The sequence below is a fragment of the Taudactylus pleione genome, unplaced genomic scaffold (assembly GCF_031769625.1).
Source record: "Taudactylus pleione unplaced genomic scaffold, aTauple2 ptg001107l, whole genome shotgun sequence".
Taxonomy (NCBI): domain Eukaryota; kingdom Metazoa; phylum Chordata; class Amphibia; order Anura; family Myobatrachidae; genus Taudactylus; species Taudactylus pleione.
This window is the reverse complement of record NW_028285508.1, coordinates 295,161-321,208: the sequence shown is the minus strand read 5'-3', so window position 1 is coordinate 321,208 and position 26,048 is coordinate 295,161. Positions and strand designations below refer to the sequence as shown.

At 44.1% G+C, this 26,048-nt stretch overlaps 1 long non-coding RNA gene across 1 annotated transcript; it reads right to left on the bottom strand.

Moving 5' to 3' along the window:
• Nucleotides 1-1,384: 1,384 nt before the first annotated feature.
• Nucleotides 1,385-24,633, bottom strand: LOC148453710 (uncharacterized). Its single transcript, XR_015874879.1, has 3 exons — nucleotides 24,451-24,633; nucleotides 4,053-4,221; nucleotides 1,385-3,595 (listed from the first exon to the last, which is right to left on the bottom strand). It is a non-coding gene; the product is annotated as an uncharacterized LOC148453710 (long non-coding RNA).
• Between the last annotated feature and the right edge of the window lie 1,415 nt (nucleotides 24,634-26,048).

Below are 26,048 nucleotides of genomic sequence, written 5' to 3'. Positions count from 1 at the left end.
ACCGCTGTGTCTGTATGAGGTCTAATCTAATGCTTAGTAAATCTAATAAGTCCGACTCATTTTCTGCAGTGGAAATTCAGATACCAATGGAACATGGTACCTAATGTTCTAAATTATGTTACAGTGACATTTATGTGAGGTGACGAGCCAACGTGACCCGTTTATTGCCCAGTGTGTTATTATTAATGACTTAGGATAAGATGTATCAAACCTTCTAAAGAGGACAAGTATTCACCATAACAACCAATCAGATTATAGCTATTGTATTATAGAATTTACTAGATGAACGATAGCTATAATCTGATTGGCTGATACAGGTGACACCACTATTTTTCCTTTTTCCGTTTGATAAATCTCCCCCTATGGCTGGTTGTCCACTGGCGTTACGGTAAGTGCCAGTGACATCGTATATGTCAAACATGACCACTTCTGACACGAGGTGGTAACTGGCGCTTGCACTTGTCGTCAGTAGTAAGTAGAGTGCGTAGCCGTCTAAAGTATGCAGCTATGAGGCAAATACAAGTGTGTACAGGGTCACTGGGACCAATAGATTCCATTCTCATGCCCGTTCATGGTTTTTTATTACTTAATAGTGTTACCCAAAATTGGCTAAGGCGTTAAGGACCGTTTGTCTTCCGGTATAATTTTCCTGCATGTACTAAAAATTTAGCAATTCACGTTATATTATAAACATGGTGGGAACACGTTTTAGTTATTTTTTTATTTTTAAACAATGCTTCAAAAAAAGTCGCCTAGCGTATACATTTCTAGAAAAGAGAACGATTTCATGAGAGCGGTCTTATAGTTTTCTTCCCTCCACGCCTGCGCTGTTCAGGGAAGGGCAGAAATACTTTCCCAGCATCAAACAAACAGATTGGCACAGGGATCGTAGGGATCACAGGATTATATTAAAACTTATGATTCCATCATACATGAACACTGCACGGGACTTGATGTGCTGTGCGTTGTCCTGTGTGAATGGACTGCTCATCGGTCGCGTGTTTCGTGTGGTAAGTGTAATGAGCCCACATAACTGAGGCCTCCTCCAATACTAATGTGTGCTAAACATTAATAAAATAGAGATTGTGCCTGAAAAACATAATTCACAATCAGCACAATAGCACAGGGTTAAACAGCCCATTAGCCATTATTTTACCTCCACTTTTATACACCCCCTCTTACCCTCGCTGGTAAGATTAACAAAGCAATTAGGAGCCCATTTATTAACGAGTTTTATCATTCACAGAGAGTGATAAAGCTTGATGCGTATGATAACGGTGCTCCAGCCAATCAGCACCTAACTGTCATCTGTTTGAAAAATTACAGTTGGGAGCTGATTGGCTGGAGCACCATTTATCATACGCAACGAGTTTTAAAGCTCCTTGCGTATGATCAAATTCGTTGATCAATGGGACCCTTAAGTCAGTAACTTTGACATGACTTACTATTATTGACACCTGACCTCTTCTATGTTCCAACTGCAGCCCATTTGTGCAAGCAGAATAGATGTGCTGTAACCCATAGCAACTTGTCAGGAAGTCATATCAATAGTAAGATTTTTACTTTGTTGCAACAGTGTTGCTGTTCTTTGAAAAACAGTCTTCAGTGCCAGAATAGCCGACATGTATATCTAATCTAGTGATGGTCAACAGGCAGCCCGAGGACCCCGTGCGAGCCTCCGAGCCTTCACCTGCGTACCCAGCTCCATCTTGTTTCATTGTCATTTGTTGTAGCTGGTTGTAGTTTGTAGCACTTGGTCAAAATTCCTGCTGATGTCTTATTACAGATAGGTGTCTTCTTTGTGTAAAATGTACAGTTTTAACTTAGTGCTGAAATGAAGGGTAATGTGTTTCCCTTTGCAAAGGTTAGAGGGCCGCACATGTTCCTCCTGAAGTTGCTCCAGGTTTCCTGTCACTGGTCTAATCGCTCCAAACTAGTCAGTTTAGCGATTGAATCATTGACAGCAAGCATTTTGGATAAGTGTCAAAAGAGGGTTCAATGAAAACAATCTGTGACTGAAGAACATTATATTTGAGTACACCCTTACAAAGCGCTCATTATGAACTGCAAGATTCATAGCTGCACTTAGACCTCTGTAATAGATTTTTTTTTACTACAAATCCAGCACCTGTATCAATTACATTCACCAAGTTTGGCAAGGTCTTGGTGGCAGCGTGTAATTGGTCCTCCTACTCCCCACTCCCCTCTGTATGGAGTGGTGGAAAGGAGCCACCAGCAGGCGCGCAGAGCAGTTAGTTTGGCACTAGCTAGGGCACCTTAGTAAAATATTTATCCTAGGTGCTAGTGCAACTTTAAATGCTACACTTTTCCAGCTGCAATAAAACACAAAAACACCTTATAAAAATGAGGCATGAGCTCAGATGTAGTGCTGGTGTTTATGGCAGTGGAGGCGTGTGAATAGAACCTCCAATATCTAGAAAATACTGCCGCGCCGCTGGTCTGCATTACTGCACCTATAGAGTGTTAATGAGATCTGAGACATATCAATGCATTGCTGAATACTTGCAGTCCTGTTTTTAAGAGCAGCACTGTCATCATAATAGGGGTGTTTTGGTCATAGGTTACTGCATAAAAATAATTTTTCGATCAATAGTGTATTTTTGTTTTTTTATATATTTTTCTAATACAATGCAAATGCCCAAGAATCACAGTTCTCTAACAATCGCTTTAAATTAAAATATCACAAAATAAATAGAATACAGCCATTAATATTTAAAAAAAAATAAGAATTTTTTTCAGAGATACATACACACATATATATACATATACATATACACATATAAATCCATTTGTTTAAGGAGGGAAGATAGCATTTTAGAAATAAAGACAATACTGTTGTTGTTTTTTTTCTGTATATTTCACTAAATTACTCCGTTAAGGTATATTTCTTTGCTATAGAAAGTGCTATTAGGACAGATTCAATTCATTTTACACGTATTTTTAACACAAATGAGAATGGTGACTTTGACCTTTGTGCTTTTGAGGGCATCTGGGCTATGACAAAACGTTAATGAAGAACCTGTAGACGCGTTTATGAAAAATCCATGATGACATATGCCCGGATTTGTACATATGTAGAAACGACACGAAAGTCCCTTTATCCGGCTTGAAAGACTGTTTGATTAGTAATTATGCTTTGTTTGGCAGACATCCAATACACTCTTATGGAAGTTGATGGACCTCCAATGTTCCTTGTTGACTTGTTGGCCTTCGTCGTGACACATATGTGCCCTCCCGATCTTTAGCAACGGGCACTCCTGCGGAGGCAGTGTGAGTTTCGAAATATAAGGCCAAGAAAGTGGTATAAGGAGAACCTTAGTGCAAAAGCATTTTAAGCTAGTCTTGATCCAGTGGTAATTAAAGGAAAATTTTCCTGAGGAAACAATGAAGACCAACGTAAGTCACCACCCCGATGGAAGGGTCGGAAAGTCCCTCCCACAGCGGTGTCATGAAATCCATGATTTTATCGGAAGGCTACCAGACAGACAGATCCAGGAGGCTTTTCCTTTGTAGCTTCCTCAAGGACCAAAGTCAAACAAACCAGATATTGCGGTGGAAAAGGACAATGTTCATCCTGAGCCAACAAGGAAAAAAAATAAATTTTAGGCCATGGACACATAGCACAAAAGATGTTTTGCATTCAGCTGAGCTTAAAAAATAGACTAAAGCATTTATATATAGACATGAAATTGGCGTCTTGGCCTCGCTACAGCAGACATACCATGACTGTAATAGTATCTTGCTACAGTTTGCTTTCCCTAAAGGGCGACCTCAAGAAAACTAACCATGTCTTACACGTATACCCACATTACATTCTCTCTTATGCAATTACATCCTACTGGTGGTAACCCAAGCCCACTATCTACCAGTCTTCTACATTCCATTGGACAGCTTCAGACACTACAATCTCCCCCCCTGACTAAGGTTGATTGTTGAAGCTCTCAGGGTGCGATTTTATCATTAATGATTGGCATTGACATTTCAAACACAACTTGACGTTGATAATTAATAAGTGAATGCTGCTCGGTTACCTTATCTAGAAGGGCATCGGACCCTTGTGGGACAACCGTGGTCTTTGGCGCCTTGCTTTTCTGTAGGCCCCTGGGCGCGGAGGAACTGCATGACGGGAGTTCTTTGAGCTTACCAGGGTTCGTATATTCTGTTCTTCATCCTTCCTGTCTGACCCTTCCACTAATGGAGCTACGGAAAAAAAAAAAATTGTATTGGTAAATTATTGAACAGAAGTTTTTGCCATCAGTTTGTGATATGTAAACGTGTTGAATTTTTGACATTTAGAAATTACACTTTCGCTGAGGTCTGACCATCACACCATACTTGCATACTTTCTGGCCGCCCCCTCCGTGAGTGGGCAGCCAGGTCGGCACAGCAGGGGCAAGGCGCGGCATAGGTGGGCAGCGCAGGGGGAGTGACTGCACGATGGTGTCTTTGTGGGCCCACACCCATGCTATACAATGCCCAGATTGTCAGTCTTGTAAAGTGGTGGCGGGACTACGATGATGCAATTCAGCGCGAATCACGTCATCAGCCGCCCAGGCTACCCACTTTAGACGTGGGTGGTGCCAGGCAAACGCGGGCAGCTTCGGGAGATTTGAATACTCTTCTGGGCAGCCGGGATCAACACCCAAGATTCAGGAGCCTCCCAGCCATTGCGGGAGAATAGATAGGCCTGCACCATACACCTGTCAAAAAAAGGCGTTGCACTACATTCTGCTCTACCAGAATAAAGACAAACTATCGCTGAATAGACAGCATTACCAGCCTCAGTAACTAAGCAATGTGTCCTTTCTCTCCTGTTAAAACAAAGCCCGAAGCAGTCACCCTCTTACTTTTCTCAGCCACAAAATCTAATTCCTGATCATTGGCGTACTTACTCATTTGGTCACTTGTAATGAGGGTAGCAGTGCCCCCAGACTACACCTCTTGTACATTTTCTATGATTTCCCAGCCCTGGCACTTTACCCCGAATCCATCATTAAATGGAGCTCACGTGTGTGTATGGCTGGAAACAGTCCTGGCTGGCGTGACATAATAAAATAACTTATATAAAATACAGCAAATTAATGGTCACCAGATTTACGGCCTCTTACTATAAATCCTCCCATCCATCTTATTTAATATTTCTAGGAGCCGTCGTGTCTGCCATCCATCACTGACATTTGCGGGATAACTTGGCGCATACACAGAAAACACATTACATGCATTGCTGGTCTGACTGCGTTACAGATACAGCGAGTGGCTTCTCTGTCCCTGATGGCAGATAGTACAAGTATAAGCACTTTGGTAGTGCATGCCGTCTTATTATACACTGATTTTAAGGGGTTAAATATGATGTTGAATTTTGCTGAGTCTAATGCTTCAGGGTATTTTAATCCACATGTAAAACCTTTCCTATGAAACACAGACCAAAAAAACCAAAACTCCTGTCATGTTCTGGAGTCAGGCACAGCGACTACTAAAACGACACTCATTATTTTTTAATATTAAAAGTGCCTGGTGGTGTCGGATCATAAAACTATTTTTATACCAATTGGAATAGAATATGAATACATTTTTTATATATATATTGTAACCTATTGCTAACAGATGTAATAACAGATCTGCAACCTTGCCTGCTGATCCCTAAAAGGCTTAAGAGGTTTCTTTGGTTGCGTGGTGTCAGGGTCTGCATAATAATAATCCTGTCTTATTTATTCAGATCTTCTAAGAAATCATTCTTAAGTAATCCGAGCACGGCCCTGGGGCTGACACAAACAATGGGGACACCCCGTTCTCCGCTCTTTATCACTAGGAATATAATTTGTGGATAAAGGAAGCTCCTGCTGCGTCCTCATGATCTATTGTTGTCCTGATTAGTGAACATCAGACGATTCATGATGGATGGCGCTTTTACACTCTATGCAAAATCTACGCAAAGTAGAGAAATATTGCGATAACACAAAGAACTTCTTTAAGAACAAGGGGCAGATCATTACGATGCACTTTTCCATTTGTCTGTCTGCACCAGACTAAGGGGTCTATTTACTAAGCAGTGTTAGGAGACAGTGAAAAGTGTTAAGGTACCAGCCAATCAGCTCCCAACTGTCATGTTTCAAACACAGCCTGTGAGATGGCAGTTGGGAGCTGATTGGCTGGCACCTTATCACTTTCTTATCACTCTGTCTCCTAACACTGCTTAGTAAATAGACCCCTAAAAGCTGCTACCTGATTGATTGTTTGCAGTATTTATAGTGTATCTGGCACCGAGAGGGGGGGAAGCGGGTACAAATTACCAGGGCCCAGGCTTGCTGGAGGGCCCCGGAGGGGGCCCGGGTCCGGCTTACATCACAGCAGCACAAGCTGCTGTGTGCAGGGCTGCACTGGGAGACTGCTTGCGGCTGCTAAAGCAGCAGCCAGGGCAGTCTCCCATGCCTATGGGGGGAGCGATCACGCTGATCGCGCCCCGAAATGGCTGGGCGCCGGGCTGAGGGGCAAACAGCGCCCCCCTCCCCAGCGTGCAGCTCTGCAAAAATGACAGTTTTTTTTTTAAGGGGGCATGGCCACGCCTCCCGTGATTAGACCACGCCCCTTCTCACCTGGGCCTGGCGCGGCTGTCGGCGGCCCTGGCAATGAGCCATATTGCGGCTGAACCCTTTGCACCTATGATAGTTGCACCCTTGCATGGCAATGTCACCATTTGTGGCACCACAGAGTGTTAGCAGAGCATTTTACTGCACATCGTCCCACCCATTTCGCTAGGAAGGGTGCACTGCTCTAAAGGGACTCTGTGCTGTAAGAATATTGCCAATGAGCGTGTGTCGGATGTAGCCTGTAGGCACAGAGCAACACCATACGAAAGCAAATAGTACTTCTTTGCATTGCAGGATTGAGACTATGGGGTAAGATGTACTAAGCCTTGGAGAGAGATAAAGTGGACGGAGATAAAGTACCAACCAATCAGCTCCTAACTGTCATTTATCAAACGCAGCCCTTAGAGTGACAGTTAGAAGCGGATTGTACATAGAACCCTTGATTCCTATTTCTCTGGTGAATGTCAGCGGTAGAGCGCTCTGTCCGGCCCCTCCCCCCCCCCGCTGTATTGTGCAGGGATTACACAATGCCGGCAATTGAAGACAGTTGTTAGCACAGCAGGACTTGCTCGCGGTGATTGGGATCACAACCTTATGTTATACAGCCTATTAATGTAAACCCAGTTATTGTATGCAATGGTATGCGTAATCCCTGTGCATATGCTATGCTGTGCAGCGTGTTCCCCACAGATGCTCATTCTTTACCATGGAGATTTCATTCATTAAATGTTTTTTTCTAAAGGGCGCTTGTACCCCGTGCAGGGATAAAACAGCTTATGGGCTATTTCTGCAGATCTGTGGAAACAGTTCCCGATATGTATTAGGAGTTTGCAAGACGTGCCTCATAGATACCGTGAGTCAGAATTTCACATCAGCATAAGGTAGTAAATCTGTCTTTTGTGTCCTCATGCAAAAATAGTCACTTTGCGTCTGACTCAGAACCAGGTCCCTGTCTGCCCCTCTCATTGATTAGAGAGCAAATGGTGCAAAATTGTATTTGTGCTAAATTCTGCTACAACCTTGCACATCTTCAGCCTAAGGGACCTATTCATCAACACTAAAATAAAGTTTTTAAGGACATTTTCCTTAAATAACGTTATTTTGGTATTTATGTAGCCACTTAGCACAGGAGATATCACAGATATCTCCTTGCTAAGTTCCCCTGCGTTAATTTCCACACTCCCCATACATTAGTACATTAGTATGGGGATGTGGAAATTGTGGTATTCATCAAATTCCGAAAATTATCAATTTTCGGAATTTGATGCAGTTACTACTCGCCACTGTGAGGTGGCGAATAGCAGGTGAAACTTACTTGTATCCGCGTGTGCAGGTCCCCCGACGAGTCCCTCCGGCGCTCTGCTCCGTCCTCAGGCTCCGGAGGCTGGTCTGTCATGTGTGCTCCCCAGCAGAGCACAAGAAAGTTTAGACAAAAAAAAAAAAAGTTTTTTTTTTTTCTAATCTGTTATGTGGTCTGCTGGGGAGCACACATGACAGACCAGCAGGACGGAGCCGGAGGGGGGGAGGTGAGCGGAGGGGGGGTACACAAACTTACCGCATCTGTAGGCAGTGCTGCGCATGCGCTGATTTTACAGATGTAACAGCGCATGCGCAGCACTGTTTCCAGATGCGATAAGGTAGTGTAGGCAGGAAAAGTATCTATTTCCCGAAAAGCTGTCATCGCAAAAATGACAGGTTTTCGGAATAGATACTTATGGAGAGGTGGAATGATGAATTCCACCTATAATTAGCTAGAACTCCATGAGAGTTCTAAAGCTAATTATCTCCAGAGAATTTTTAGGTTTAATGAATAGGCCCCTAAGGGGCGTATGTATCAAAGCTTGATGTGAGATAAAATTGTGAGATATATATCACCAACCAATCAGCTTCTAACTTACATTTTGCAGCTGTGTTTAAGAAATGATAGTTTGGAGCTGATTGGTTGGTGATATATATTTCACAATTTTATCTTACATCAAGCTTTGATACATATGGCCCTTAATGCGAAGGTAACATCTCCCTACATGGCTGTATCGTGAACCTACAGTCTCATGCAACCCTCTGACTTATAGAACATGCAAGTTTAGAATTGTTTCCAGCATTTACAATCATTGTATTAATAATATATTTACTTTCTGGGAATTTCACATCCTGTGATGATGTAAATTGTACATTTGATGTCGATCCAGCGCAATTTGACCTTTTTACCGATCATCAAGATGTATTAAAGCAGTTACCGTAGAAAAATCACCTTTCGCTACAGTCTTTGCATGCTTGTAATGATAAAGTCATCGTCACATTGTTGTATAAAACATTAACATATATATATATATATATATCTAAGTTCTTTGTAATCGGCCTCGGTTATCGCCCTCGGCCTCGGTTATCTCAGATATATATATATATATATATATATAAAATACATCTCGGTGCTACAACTTCCTCAGTTGTGAGATAAATTGATACATAATTAAAGAAAGAGACGTCTATCAGTAATAACATATCAGCAGTCCTTTTAAACAATCATCATTATAAGTAATAACAAAAAACTTGACAGCAATGCAGGAAGGAGGTGGGGGCTGCAGGGGAAGGCTTTGGGGGGCTGCACGTAGCCAGGTTTGCAGGTTGCCCATCACTGTGCAACACTATCTCACAGCTTCTATAACCTGAGCCAACTCCATGTTTGGCACAATTCGCTACTACTTAATCCAGGGATTCTGGAACATTGGATAAAGGAAATTATCTGGAAATCAGCCCAGCACAGTATATTGCTCATTTTCCTCATTCACTCAGAGCCCTTCCTGCTAAGTGATGAATGATTGCCATTTTATTCCCCAGTACAGAAGGTGGAATAGTTTGCAGATCGGATCAGTCTGGGTGAAATGTTTCTGGAGCATCCAGGAATCTGCAGCGTTCCAGCCTGGATGCGGCTCGGCTCTCTGCCAACCCTGTATTTAGAAGTTAGGGAACTACTGGTGTTTAATTATCACTGGAGGTCTAAGTTCTTTGTAATCGGCCTCTGTTATCCGGAATTGTTGCCAGAGAGGTTTCCCATCTACTAAACACTAATTACTCTCTAAACTTCCCATTCACATTTTTTTTAAAATTTGTTTAATTGACAGCCAGCTCCTGCGCAGAACCCCGGATCCCAATCTGTATTCACTTTCTTTATTGTATGATGAATACCTTTATCGGGGACAAAGGTCAAATCTCCATTTCCTCTAGCAGTACATCATGCCATTCTGTAGCTCCCGTGCCACAAGTAGGTCACTCTCTGTATGTACTGCTGTGTACAATCACTTACTGTGCAAGAAATCACCTTATGTCCTGTGCGAAAGTGACACTTATTACAAATACCTAAACCTCATCCAGAATGAGAAAGTATCTTTTAATTTTCAAATTATAAATAAATAATATATACAGTATATACACATACTTTTTCATGACAGGGTGGATTTAGTTTTTCATATGCACAGAAGACTTCCTGTCTGTAGTGCTGAAAAGACACGCACGGGGTCAAGCCCATCGGCTCCACAGCGAAATGCGTTGATCTGAGTCCAGTTTTGGCCACATACTAGCAACATTAGCAAATGTATGTGTATCAACCATGTGACCTGAATTATAAGTGACGTTGGACTTGATGTCCATTTGCGAAAATGTTTAGGGGTCTTTTTACTATGCAGTGTTAGGAGAAGTGAAGAGTGAAAAGTGATAAGGTGCCAGCCAATCAGCTCCCAACTGTCATTTTTCAAACACAGGCTGTGAGATGACAGTTGGGAGCTGATTGGCTGGCACCTTATCACTTTTCACTCTTCACTTTTCACTTCTCCTAACACTGCTTAGTAAATAGACACCTAAATTTGATGCCGACTAGTGATTTTAGTATCACAACTTCATGCTGTTGTGGTGCTGGATTTGAAACAGCGGAGTGAAGTTTTTCTGGTTGGAATATGGCGGGTCTCTGTATTAGAAAGTATGGAGGGGATTTTTTTAATAGCACACTTCTTAATCAGGGGCATTTTAAGAGAGGAGGGGGCCCGTGTGCAGCCTCAGTTTCGGCCCCCTCCTCTCTAACGGCGGCTCAGCGGCAATGAGCGCTGTAGATTCTGGTTTCATGCCAGAATCTACAGCGCATGCGCGGGTCTCCGGAAAAATGGCACCCGCATCTACTTTCCCGGGGACATCTTTTCTGCGCATATGCAGATCACTGGGAAAATGGCCACCGTCATTGACTCCAGTGAGCGTTTGCTGCTCTACAGCGCCGGTCCGGCGCTGCGGAGCAACACTTTGAGAATCGACGGAGAGGTAAGTATAATTACTTACGGGTGCAAGGTGTGCGGGGTGAGCCCCCCTGGACCCGGGGGCCCGTATGCCACACCCTGCACCCATTATAGGTACGACCCTGCTCTTAATATATAAAGTCGGGAATTCAGGCTAAAAGTTTGCATCATGAGGGTGTGACATGTACTTCTGGGGAGCTGGATCAACCCTCCCCCCATTTCTTTTCCTCAGTCTTAAACATAGGGATAGCCATTGGATAGTGGTGGTGCCAACGCCATTGCATTTTGCCACCATTGCAATATTCCTTGTAATGGCATGCAGCTATCGTGAAAGAATGACTGGATGGTTTAACGTTATGCAATCGGGAAACCGGCTGGCGTGATCCCGACAGCCGGCTTCCCGACTGCTTTATCCCAGCGTGGGTTATCCCATCTAGATGCCTGTCATTTTCCCAACGCCGGCAGACAGGCGCCCGGCATCCCGATTGTAGTGATGCCGGACGCCGCGAGTGGACAGCCGCGGGGGGGTTAGGTTTAGGGCACCCGGGGGGGACTTAGGGTTAGGCACCCCACCAGGGGACTTAGGTTTAGGCAGCGGGGAAGGGGGGGGGATTAGGGTTAGGCACTGGGGGGAAGGTTAGGGTTAGGCACCTCTAAGGAGGGTTAGGGGGTTAGGTTAGGTTAGTTTTTACTTACCTCAGGACGTTCGGGATTTCCACCGCTGTCGGGCTGCTGCTGCCGGGATCTGTTCAGCTGTCGGCTGCCACTGCCGGGAATCATGCGGCCGGCGGTATTTCATACTTAACCATCGCCAATTATTTAGTGCACATGCTGGCACCTGGAAATTTGTGTGCTGTGTTGTGGGTATCCGCAGCTAAAAGGACATAAGTAACCATCGGATGAGCCAACAGAAACAAGCATGCAATGTTGGCAACCATCGCAATCACAGCATCGAATGGAAAGGTTCCATTAAATCGGGATCATTGAGGGTTTCCAACCATTGATGGTTTCTAATCATTGCACCTTTGGAATGCTGGGGGCGAATCAGGACATATTGGGACTGACCCATCTGAATAAAGACAATTGGGAGGTATGCAATAGGAGGTAATTGTTGGTAAGTGCTAGTGATGTCAGTTCATCAGACATCAAACACCACTATCGCTCTTAATTGCTGCAAGAATACAGACGGAAGCAGTGAGAATAGGTTTCTATGAATCCCATTAACTAGTTATTAATTTCTGTGTGCTGCGAGTCCAAAACTACATGTACAGCAGATGTCCGACTTCAAACAATTATAAACAAAGACCCTTTGAAGTGCTACTTTCCATACAGGTATTTACATATGTTGGTTGCATGTGATTTACAGTCAGTAAGTTTTATTACTACACATCCCTTTCCAATGTACCTGGTGATAAATATCCTGAGAAATCGCAGCAGGTCTACAGAACAAAATCCTTCAAAGAGATACCCAGCACCTGTCACCGATACCCAGCACCTGTCACCGATACCCAGCACCTGTCACCGATACCCAGCACCTGTCACCTTTGCCCAAAACCTGATTCTTATCACTTTTCTGTTCACTGCTGATCCAAAATTTTCACGCAGTCCTAAAAAAAATCCCCAACAACCCAGCTTACTGGCGGCAGCAACATTTGCTCTGAAAACATAAATATTCTCCTTGATCTTTCACATCTCTTCTGAAGTTCTGGCTGCAATCCACAGGTGGGACAGATTTAGATAAAACAGTTTAGGGTGAAATATGTGATTTGCAACCACAGACTCGGCAGCCCGCATACTGGTCTCTGTATAGCAGATTTAATGTCGGGACAGGTGACAGATGTTGTACCTGGAATTCACCTTCCTGCTTGCTGCAAAGATCAGTATGATGATTCAGGAGGGCGCCCTACGGGGTGACGTAAGAACATTAGTTAGCAGAGAAGTTCTGTGATCATACTAAGGCTCCAGGTTTCAGGTCAAGGCCTTCTGTCTATGGAACGCGGATATGTTTACCGCCAAACATCGCTAAACGCAGCCGCATTGGGCCCTGTGACATCTATTGCTTGTCCGACTAGCTCGGGCCCTGAACACTGATGGCCAATCTGTACAGGTTTAGTTATTGACCTTATGGGCTGAAATACAAATCACAAGAGCCCCATCTGCGCCATGCTTCCAGGCAGCACATGACCACACAATGCCGGTCATCATCAGCCGACAGGACGTTTCATCTGGTTTGGTTGATGAATTTCAGGTCTGCACAACCTGTGGCTCTATTGGCATTGTAGAAGTACAAGTCCCAGCATGCAGTACCAGCTGTAGGCCTGATCTATTCCACCATTGTGGGTCTGCGATGAATGCACTAAAATGAAGATCTAATGTTACTATTATAAGGGAGATATACCAAACCTGCCAATGAGGAGAAGAGGAGGAGTCGCCCCTAGCAACCAATCGGCTTGTACCTAACATTTTAGAGAATGTACTAGCTAGATGATAGCTATAAGCTGATTGGATTGCTATGGAGAACACCTCTACTTGTCCTTTTTAGCAGGCTTGACACATCTCCCCCCCCCCCCCCCATATACTGTATGAATCCTGCTCCTGGTAATTAGCAATTAGCATCTATTATATAAGACTCTCAGAGGCTGATTGCTCACTTATTGCCGCCCAGGCCGAGGGGGAAAGGAAGATGGTTGTGGTTAAGGACTTGCAGCCAACTCGTGTATCATATGAGAATCATTCTCAGGCCAGATGTGAATAATGTATTATAGCCCAACGGACAACTTCCTGGATTGTGCGAGTAACGCTTCCTAGACAATATGTGTCCTCATTCATTGTGGTAACGTTACATTGTGTCCATTCTCCGCAGGCAGAATCAGCCCATTGTTACACAGCCCAGATCACACAGCTCTGGTTGCTACACTGCACGGCTGCTCTTAGCATTCATTCTAATTAACGGATAAAGGGGGACTGGAGTGAAGTTTGGGATATCTGTGGCACAGGTCGGGTCTGATCATTTTACTAGAGGACTGGAATCATCATTGTTCTGCTCTTTGCTGTGACCCCAAATCACCAGACGGAATGAGGCTTGTTAGTGTGTCAGGGGAGAGGCCCTGTCTGCAGTGACCCATCCTCTCTGCCCTCCCTCCCCGAGGTGCTATTCAGTCACTTATAATGTCTCCGTGTCCTGGGAAGGGGACATGGTTGGGATGTGATGATTGCCAAGAGCAATTCCTAGAGCAGAGGGTGTAGAAGAAATGAGGGTGCTCTCATATGATTTATCAATGGGGTTTCAGTTTGAATTAATCCAATATATTAAAAGAAATTGAAATGTTCCTGTATGATGGCAAGAAATCACCACCTCAGGGTTTTATGATCTCCACTGTTTATATAGGAACACACAGAGCTTTTGTGTGTTGTTATCCTGGATATACATATGATAGTTTTCTATTTACTAATGTATAATCCTCGTCAGAACTTCGGAGCTGTAGGCAAAGTGCAAACCTGATGGTTTACATAGAACTCTGTTGGTGGGCGATCGGCGCATGCGCAGGATCTGTATTATGCATCTGTGTCCACGAGAATGGTCGCAGTGCCCCCTAAGTCGCAGCAGGACTGACTTGTTGCGGCTTTTTGGGGGCGTGTCGGCCTCATTTTCAAGGCGTGCTGTGGCCAATGTCTGCGACTTCTGATGCAGATTTACTGGCCTCGGCAGCGGAGAACAAGCGTCCATTCTGAGTATCCTCAGGAACACTGAGACGGCCGATGATGCAAATGATGGTCGCGAAGGCGATCCTCCGACGCCAACGCTGCCCTAGGATCTGCAATGCTGGTAGTTGGCGTCCTTTGCCATTAGATGTCTCGCGCAGCGTTGACATATTCACATTTATATATTTTCGCATTCCAAACACGCAGCGCAGATGCAAATTGCGTACAACTATTAATCAGGCCCTATATCAATCAAAGGTTCTCATCTAAAGTAAAGCCTGTTTGGGATTACTGATTACATTAAGCAAACACTTTGGTTCCTGTTGCCAATTTACAGTATGTGTGTGTTTTGTACGTGCACTTTACTAGGTAAAGAAGACTGAAGGGTATGTTATCTGAAAGGTCAGAACTGTATCATCACTGTGTAACCAGGAGGCCCAGCGTTAGGCGTCGGTCTCTAGAGGCGGCTGTCAGGCTAAAAGTAAATGTCATCATGGATTCACAGGACGCGGTCTACGGAGATGTACATTAGAAGTTTAATTTAGCCTAGGTTATAGTAATTCGCCCTAGCCAATAATAAATAGTACTCTCTCGCTGAAAGGTGGCATTCGCTTGATAAACAGAGAAGTTGCTCATCATGTAATGGTCTAGTTAGGGGATTAACGCTTTGGTGGGATATGTATCTCATGTAACTGTATCGGACACATGATTATCATATGCTACATTAATTGGCCTGCACTGACCAATCATAGCACTGTATTGACATTAGGCTGACAGCAGGCCAGGAGAGACATTACAGATCAGCCTCTTAAATCTACAATTCTGTGTCAAACCATTAAGGTACTATGAGGTCTATTCATTATCACTTCATTTCTTTGAAAGCCGGTGAAATTTAAAATTTTCTCCTGCTTTTGTAGAAATTAAGTTTTGGGGCCATTAATCTAAAAGGTCATGCAGGAGATTTCACAGATATCTGTGCTGTCCCCATACACTAGTATCACAGATATCTCCTGCTTACCTTTCTCTTCCGATGTGGCCCGCTGTCCCCATACACTAGTATCACAGATATCTCCTGCTTACCTTTCTCTCCCAGAATGGCCCGCTGTCCCCATACACAAGTATCACAGATATCTCCTGCTTACCTTCCTCTCCCGGAATGGCCCGCTGTCCCCATACACTAGTATCACAGATATCTCCTGCTTACCTTTCTCTCCCAGAATGGCCTGCTGTCCCCATACACTAGTATCACAGATATCTCCTGCTTACCTTTCTCTCCCAGAATGGCCCGCTGTCCCCATACACTAGTATCACAGATATCTCCTGCTTACCTTTCTCTTCCGATGTGGCCCGCTGTCCCCATACACTAGTATCACAGATATCTCCTGCTTACCTTTCTCTCCCAGAATGGCCCGCTGTCCCCATACACAAGTATCACAGATATCTCCTGCTTACCTTCCTCTCCCGGAATGGCCCGCTGTCCCCATACACTAGTATCACAGATATCTCCTGCTTACCTTTCTCTCCCAGAATGGCCTGCTGTCCCCATACACTAGTATCACAGATATCTCCTGCTTACCTTTCTCTCCCAGAATGGCCCGCTGTCCCCATACACTAGTATCACAGATATCTCCTGCTTACCTTTCTCTTCCGATGTGGCCCGCTGTCCCCATACACTAGTATCACAGATATCTCCTGCTTACCTTTCTCTCCCAGAATGGCCCGCTGTCCCCATACACAAGTATCACAGATATCTCCTGCTTACCTTCCTCTCCCGGAATGGCCCGCTGTCCCCATACACTAGTATCACAGATATCTCCTGCTTACCTTTCTCTCCCAGAATGGCCAGCTGTCCCCATACACTAGTATCACAGATAACTCCTGCTTACCTTTCTCTCCCAGAATGGCCCGCTGTCCCCATACACTAGTATCATAGATATCTCCTGCTTACCTTTCTCTCCCGGAATGGCCCGCTGTCCCCATACACTAGTATCACAGATATCTCCTGCTTACCTTCCTCTCCCGGAATGGTCCGCTGTCCCCATACACTAGTATCACAAATATCTCCTGCTTACCTTCCTCTCCCGGAATGGCCTACTGTCCCCATACACTAGTATCACAGATATCTCCTGCTTATCTTCCTCTCCCCGAAGGGCCTGCTGTCCCCATACACTAGTATCACAGATATCTCCTGCTTACCTTTCTCTCCCAGAATGGCCCGCTGTCCCCATACACAAGTATCACAAATATCTCCTGCCTACCTTCCTCTCCCGGAATGGCCCGCTGTCCCCATACACTAGTATCACAGATATCTCCTGCTTACCTTTCTCTCCCAGAATGGCCTGCTGTCCCCATACACTAGTATCACAGATATCTCCTGCTTACCTTTCTCTCCCAGAATGGCCCGCTGTCCCCATACACTAGTATCACAGATATCTCCTGCTTACCTTTCTCTTCCGATGTGGCCCGCTGTCCCCATACACTAGTATCACAGATATCTCCTGCTTACCTTTCTCTCCCAGAATGGCCCGCTGTCCCCATACACAAGTATCACAGATATCTCCTGCTTACCTTCCTCTCCCGGAATGGCCCGCTGTCCCCATACACTAGTATCACAGATATCTCCTGCTTACCTTTCTCTCCCAGAATGGCCTGCTGTCCCCATACACTAGTATCACAGATATCTCCTGCTTACCTTTCTCTCCCAGAATGGCCCGCTGTCCCCATACACTAGTATCACAGATATCTCCTGCTTACCTTTCTCTCCTGGAATGGCCCGCTGTCCCCATACACTAGTATCACAGATATCTCCTGCTTACCTTCCTCTCCCGGAATGGTCCGCTGTCCCCATACACTAGTATCACAGATATCTCCTGCTTACCTTCCTCTCCCGGAATGGCCTACTGTCCCCATACACTAGTATCACAGATATCTCCTGCTTACCTTCCTCTCCCCGAATGGCCTGCTGTCCCCATACACTAGTATCACAGATATCTCCTGCTTACCTTTCTCTCCCGGAATGGCCCGCTGTCCCCATGCACTAGTATCACAGATATCTCCTGCTTACCTTCCTCTCCTAGAATGGCCCGCCGTCCCCATACACTAGTATCACAGATATCTCCTGCTTACCTTCCTCTCCCGGAATGGCCCGCTGTCCCCATACACTAGTATCACAGATATCTCCTGCTTACCTTCCTCTCCCGGAATGACCCGCTGTCCCCATACACTAGTATCACAGATATCTCCTGCTTACCTTCCTCTCCCGGAATGGCTGCTGTCCCCATACACTAGTATCACAGATATCTCCTGCTTACCTTTCTCTCCCGGAATGGCCCGCTGTCCCCATACACTAGTATCACAGATATCTCCTGCTTACCTTTCTCTCCCGGAATGGCCCGCTGTCCCCATACACTAGTATCACAGATATCTCCTGCTTACCTTCCTCTCCCGGAATGGCCCGCTGTCCCCATACACTAGTATCACAGATATCTCCTGCTTACCTTCCTCTCCCGGAATGGCCTACTGTCCCCATACACTAGTATCACAGATATCTCCTGCTTACCTTCCTCTCCCCGAATGGCCTGCTGTCCCCATACACTAGTATCACAGATATGTCCTGCTTACCTTCCTCTCCTGGAATGGCCCGCTGTCCCCATACACTAGTATCACAGATATCTCCTGCTTACCTTCCTCTCCCGGAATGGCCCGCTGTCCCCATACACTAGTATCACAGATATCTCCTGCTTACCTTCCTCTCCCGGAATGACCCGCTGTCCCCATACACTAGTATCACAGATATCTCCTGCCTACCTTCCTCTCCTAATTGCTGCTGTCCCCATACACTAGTATCACAGATATCTCCTGCTTACCTTTCTCGCTGCTGTCCCCATACACTAGTATGAGTACCTAAATTCATCAAGCTTTCGAAAATACTATATTTTTGGAGCTTGACTGTAGGAGCATTTGCCATCTTCAGATGGGGTTTGCTCCTGCACTCGGCATCCCGGGTTTCAAAGAGGGAACCTTTCGTATTCCTCCACCCTTGTCAGGCTCATTCTGCGGGACGCCGGGGCCCTGTGTGCCTGCGTGAACGCGCACTAGCACTGCTAGGTCAGACTCAGCAGTGCTAAGTTTTGGGGAGACAGACGATTTTCAGATAAGCTGTATCCGCGCCTGAGCAATAGTGAAATTGTGACGTCGCTCGCCACGAGTGAGAATGTTAATTATCTGTGTCTACTCGGACCGCGATAACCAACATAATGAATGGACCCCTGAGGGGCCTATTCATCAACAAGTTTTATCAGTCACAACAAATGGTTCTCAAGCCAACCAGTCCCAACTGTCATTTTTCAAACAGATGACAGTTAGGAGCTGATAGGCTGGAGCACCGCTATAATACGCAACAAGTTTTATTTCTCGTTGTGAATGATAAAACTTGTTGATAAATAGGCTGGAGATAAAGTACCAACCAATCAGCTCCTGTCATTTTTCAAACACAGGAGCTGATTGGTTGGTACTTTATCTGTCTACAAGGCTTAGTACATAGACCAAGGGAGATGTATCAATGTTAAAAATGTGATAAAACCTCCGAAAACTAACATTTGAAGAGGTTTACCGCAATATGGCTCGCCAAATGTATTAAAAAGGTCCGCGGCAGATATTCGAGTTATCCGCTGTGGACCCATGGCACAGGAAGCCCCATAGAATTTTTTAATTTTATTTTTATGATAGGCAACAAAAGAACTGTGTAATAATTACAAAAAAAAAAAATTGCGTGTCATGAAAAAGAAAAACATCTTTTGACATAAAAGTTTTTTTCGGTTATTTATGTTAGGAGTGATAAGTATCCAGATTGTGGATGATCCCTCTCCCCGATATGGGGCTCAGACCTGTCTATTAGTGCTAACACACGCACATGCGATGCTATCTGGCAGATATAATCCTTCCTGCTGTGAGAGAACCCTGTGGATGTCTACATTACATTACATTAGTTGGGTAAACATCCAGCAACAGAGATAACACGGAGGTCGCACAATGTATCAGGGTATAGCTACTATATGGCCTCAGGGCTAGCTGGCTGAGTTCTCTGTCCTGTGTCTACTAATGGGATCTGAAGACAGGAGCTCACAAGTGGAGAGAGATGAGCATAGTCTTGCCTAAATCGAGGTTTGAAGTTTCACAGAGGTGCGACGGTCTGGGCTTACAGGGGCCTATCCATTATTAGGACCCAATGGCGCCACGCAATATTCACCCAATAAGTCATTTCTTATTGACGCTATTCGTAGCAATAAGAAATTAATATTCGTGGGAATGTGCTAGAAGTGAAGTGATCGCATTAGGAGACATTTCTCTTCTCTCTTGGAACCCCCACAGCGTTACTGCGTATGTGCGATCTGCTGACCACACATGTGCGGCGGCCATTGCCGGGGATGTTTCTGGAGGAACCCTCTCCTGGTAATTCTTGTGGAATGTAGGCCGTAGGCTACAGCAGCTAACGCCGGGGACAAACTCTGGGTTGCTTGATAAATCTGACAGCAACGGAACCCCCATAGAAACCTACTTAAGATTTTGCGCGTCTACAAGTGGCACGGATCGTACAGTTTATGCCTTAATAAAATGCAATGTCTTTTTGTGAGGGATATCAGCGTAATATAAGCCTGACCTACAGCAACACATGGTTAATGAAAATCAGCTGCAGATAACTTAATGACAACAATACATTACTATAGGGACAGTGATGTGCTAAATAGACCCTGTATTTGTATATGACTATATAGGTGTACAATTACCGTGTACTTTGATCTCCTGGTCATTGTGATACACAAACAAAGGACTCATCTAATTAGCAATTGGTGACTATACATAATAGTGGATAATTCCTGCACCTTACTGTCCAACGTTGTGATAACACAGATCAAAGCCGTAGAAATCACAGTACAGGTAATCACCTGTACTGAGTGTTGGGTTACAATGGGCAATAAGGTTACTGTTACAATATGTTTACCAGCAGCTGACGCAGTGTGTGAGGGAATTCCTGTGGGGATGTAACAAGTGGGATGAAGGGAATTAGGAAAAAGAGGAGTGGGCTGTATAAACCTTATAATGTACAGAATCCTCTGTTGGGGAAAGGTGCTAATGTACCAACCAATCAGCTCCTAACTGTCATGTTACAGACTGCGAGGTCTATGTACTAAGCCTTGGAGAGATAAAGTACCAATCAATCAGCTCCTAACTGTCATTTGGCAAACACAGCCTGTAACATGACAGCCAGGAGCTGATTGGTTTGTACTTTATCTCTGTCCACGACTTAGTACATCTATCTCATGATCATTATGTTTCATGTGGTGTATGCACTATAGACACACATCACATATCACGGCTTATTCAATTCTGAAGGTCTCTCAATCACACTGTAAATGATGGGAGGGATGATTACAATGAAGAACCTGAAATCAGTTATGTTTAGCACATCAGGGTACAGGTCTGGAGCACAGAGTCGTAATGGAACATTATCCTTGTGTGTGTACATTGCATGCTATCAGCAAGTCCTTGTATCAGAACATTTATATCATGTACATATTATTACTTCCACTAAACACCGATAAAAACCTAAATGTAGTACGTGCACTCCATGCTACATGTGTCCCAACTATTCACAGGTTAATAGAATAATACAAAAGTCCCTATAGCAACTGTCCGTCTTCCAAAATGATGGTAAAGAAACGTATAGACTGCATTTATCTCCTGGCAAACAGCAACTTGCAGGGTGGTAAATGGGGTGTAATTTAGTTTATGGCCCGGGATAAATACATCACACAATCTTAATTGCAGTTTATACCCCAACACAATGACACATACTGGGGGTGAGAGATTAGTGGTGCTATGTAACATAAGACTTAGTGTAAATGTTTTCTCATCATTACAAAATCTCCTAACACTTGTTCCAAGGCCTCCTTGTTACCGGCAAACACATCTCAGCTTTACTACATGGAGGTTCTAGGTAAGAGGTAGCTGACAGACAGGTGGTGAAGCCTCTTCATATGAAGCATGTATCAGCTTACACCACTGTGCAGACAGTGACAGGACAATCTCTCTTATTATCAGGAGGCTAATCAGATCAGGGACCAGTGTAATGAATTGTGGTGCTCAGTAGGATATTATCCCCCAGAGATAAGGATTAGATCCCATCCGCAGCAAGTGACTGAGGAGGGGGGATCACTATAGATGGTCCCAATGAATAAGGTGGGCGGTGTGGACGTGGTCACCAGCCAGGTGCACACTAAATCAGACCATGTCCCACCACCCAGGGCCAATAGGTGAGAGCCTGTGATTTATTAACTCTCAATATTTGCACAACCCCTATCTGATCTTTCCAAGAATCCTCACCAAAAGTTTAGCGCAGTTGGGAGTTGGGACAACAAGTGCGCTTTGTTTATCTAGAAAAGCAAACCGAGTATGGCGACATTATTTAAAAGCAGGGTTACAAATACATATTTTCCTCTTTTAAAAAAAATAAATAATTATCCATATTGTAGGACAGTTTTGCTCTGTGTCTGAGAATTGCATGGTTCAAAAATTATCCCTGCCAATATTCAGTACAGGACTATTCCAGCCTATGACTTGTTTTGCCCACTAGGGGCGCCATGCATTGTAAATAAACCACATCTTGAATGTCCACAAACTGTTACAAGTAAGGTAGTATACAGGTATGATCCAATAGAGGTATGATACAATACAGGTATGATACAATACAGGTATGATACAATAGAGGTATGATACAATACAGGTATAATACAATACAGGTATGATCCAATAGAGGTATGATACAATACAGGTATAATACAATGCACCTTCAGAGCTACTGTAGACTTATTCGGCACTGTAAAGAAATGTAACTAGAATTTAGCAAGTGCAGCAAAAGAATTTAAGCCGCCAGGAATGTTTGTTGGGTATTGTTGTGACATATTATCACATTAAGGCCCGTATTCAATTAGAGGCAAAAAGCGACTGTTTTCAAAGAATCGCCGTATTCATTTCCAGGACATTTTCGCCTAGGTGAAAACTCCATAGGCAAAAACAGGCGAAAAAGTTTCTCCAGCAAAAGGCGGGAGAAGAAGTGCAAAATCCATATTTTGGGGTACAAATGTGGGGACTTGGTTCAGAACCCTTTGGACACCCCCCCTAATGACTAATTAAGCAAAAAAATTAAACAATTATCTTAATTCACCCCTAAAAAAAGACATCATTTTTGGGTGAAAATTTTAAAAGTATTAGTAAATGGGTCTAAAGTACTGGGACAGGTATGTTGGTGGGCTCTCTGGATGGGACAGGTATTTTTAGGGGCTCTCTGGATGGGACAGGTGTTTTTAGGGGCTCTCTGGATGGGACAGGTGTTTTTAGGATTGCAGGAGGCTGCAGCAGGTGTATTTAAAATTAAAACCCAAAATATACTAGTACCCATTTACATGTACCCCCAATTTAACTACAGCAATTATTTTCCATAAAAAACATTGCTTAATATAATTTGTCCACACTTATGCAAATATGCATAAAACAGCCTTTTGACTCAAAAAAAGATCCCTAATTACTATTATTATGGCTAATAATAGGTGCGTTAGGCTTTATTGGGGGCACAGAGTGATTTCCCCCCCAAAAAAACTGACCTTTCCGCCAGTTCCACTATTCATTGCATTCGCCCATATGCGTTTTTGCCTGTTTTACAATTGATTAGGGCGAAAAGCGGGTGCGCGCATTGAGTAAGCAGGCGAAAACTTCGCCGCAAAACACGCGACTGAGGCAGAATCATTTCGCTTTCGCGGCTAACTGAATCCGGCCCTTAGTTGTCAGTAGCGTATATACTATATTTGTAATTCTGTTGCACACATGTCTACACGACTAATGTTATGCAGGACAAATGCTTTTCTACCAGCTCTTACCCCTCAGAAAGATTCCCCATTCTGCACATCAGGGTAGTGAACAGAGGGAATTCAACAAAAATCAGCTCATTAAAAATGTTCACTTTTCCATTTGATAATTCTAATGCAAAAAAAATGATCTTTATCAGTACCAGATGCCACAGGCTGTTCCATGCTGTGCCAGGGGAAATGCTGATAAAATGATTCGAGGTATTAGAAGTGCCTGCTTTTGTTCCTATAGCATGGGTTACCATGGTATATAACACCGCTGCTATAGGACCAGATTAGAACCCAACCTAAAGCTGAATTACTCTAATTATAAGGCCCATTCATGCATGAATAATGTATGTGAGCCATACACAGAGCACTAGCAGCTTTCAGACCATTAATAAAACAATACATAATGCAACATTCTTAAAGTCAACATCAAACAGAACTATAAAAACTTGACACAATATGACACAAAAACCTACAGAACAACTGAATAAATGTGAAAACAAAATGAGTCTTTACAGTTGTCACTGTGGAGCAATTTAAACGTTTTCCATTTCTCATAAAATTCTTCTAATGACTTTATGTAAAACAAGGCGCTTAAGTTATTAGCTTTTTTTGGGGGGGGGGGTTTGTTAACAAAGTACCAAAACATAGAACTGTTCACTACATACAGCACAGTCCTGGCTGGTCAATGAACCATACCAGTTGATTATTAACACTGCTTTAAAATGTCTCTCAATCCATTTCACCTATAAATCTAGATTGCAAGCTCCGCTGCACCAAGTTCAGGACCATTTCATTTTCAAACATTCTTTTTTTTGGTGAACTTTTGTGCGAATGAATGAAATTTTTGCAAATACATATATATAATAAAATTTAAAGACTTGCATTATTGTATCAAATTAAATATTATTCTATGTGTGCACTAGCGCAGGTTCGAGGAGACAGACTCACCTCCAAAAGCTGTAGTGAAGGTTAAAATGAGCAGGGCAAGTGCCAGGAGCCAGTGGCTGACATTCATGTTGCTGGTTGCTGTGCAGAGATCTGAGCTTCCTGTGCTGATTCCAATGCAAGCTGCTAGTGTCAATTGGAGGAGGCTGGCTCCTTCTAGTGAGGGCTGTGTTCTGCCAAAGACCTTTCCCAGTCACTGCTCCCTACCCAGTACAGGGGCTGCGTTTTGTATTGGTAAGACTGGTTTGGATGGGAGCCAGACTGGTCATGTGGTCAGCAGTGACATAAGCCCCTCCTCTTCTCCCTTTTTCCCCTCTTATTGCCATTTAGTAGCGTAATGAGTTGGACAGCGAATAGAAGAAACAAAGGATTTGGCTTTGACAAAACATATTGCAATACAGATTGGACATCTGCCAGAGGCTCCCAGATCCTTGGCTGCCATTCAGAAATATTTAAAATAGTGTCTTTTTTTTTATTAACCCTATTTAACCCCTATTTGAAATTGCCATTCAGTTTCTTTGTAGACATTCATTTGCCAATATGGGGGGCAGAAAATGATATGATTGTATTGTATATTGGAAATGTGTCAATATATAATAGGATCATTACAAATATTCACTGAAGCCAGTTTGGGGGACATAAATCGTGGGTCGCCATGGCGGAGGGCTTGCCAGTAATCATCTCTTTACAAAGCAGCTGTGTGCGCCCAAATAGTGAAACACTTATCCATCGTTCCATAGTCACAAATCTCTGTCTATTATATTTATTGACAATACTATAATTACTGTAAGGTAGATTGAAGCATGAAGCTGATTCCTGGGACATTTTAGTGCTTGGTAGAGAGAGAGAGCAATTGTATCCCCCAACCTGTGGAGCGAATGAGTGCCCAAGCCACATGGGGCAAGCCTAGCCCACCAAGTGCCTTGCTATCCTTTTACGTATGCAAGTGCCCCCATCACCTACTTCCCTGGACCCCCGTCAGTTCTTCTTATGGTGGCTACTTATCTGTCTTTGTGCAGTCTGTTGAGTCACTCTAGGCTGTCATGTTGGTAGGTGGGCACAGAGTCGTAAAAAGGGGTGTGCAACCCGTGATGCCACCCAGGTCACAAGGACCGAGGGGGCAGCATGATTGCTGCCCTGATGGCAACTACCCTTTTCCACCTTAACTGGTACCTGGACATGCGCCCTAATACCTAGAAGGGCACTGGTCAAATCTTTAAAAAGATAACCCATGCTTCTGTCCCAGTACTCCCCCCCGCATATGTTGTGTGACCTCATGGCATCAGGTGCCAGCCACGCCCTGCTACAGCATCGTTGGGGGTCAAATCGCAGCTTGCAGCCAAAATAGTAGAAATATAATATAATTGGATCATGTTAATTATAAAATTAAGCAATTAATCCCACAATGGCGCCCCCCTCAGCTTTGCACTCTGGGCTGGGGTACATGTACCAACGCTCTGTTATTTAAATCTGGGTACACACTGAACAGATATATCTGCAGATGATGGTCAGTCATACACACTGAGTCCCACTGGCCCGGGAGGCGTAAAGCCGCCCCCCCACCCCGGGGCTGCCGCTGCAAGTGTACGGGGGCGATCGGC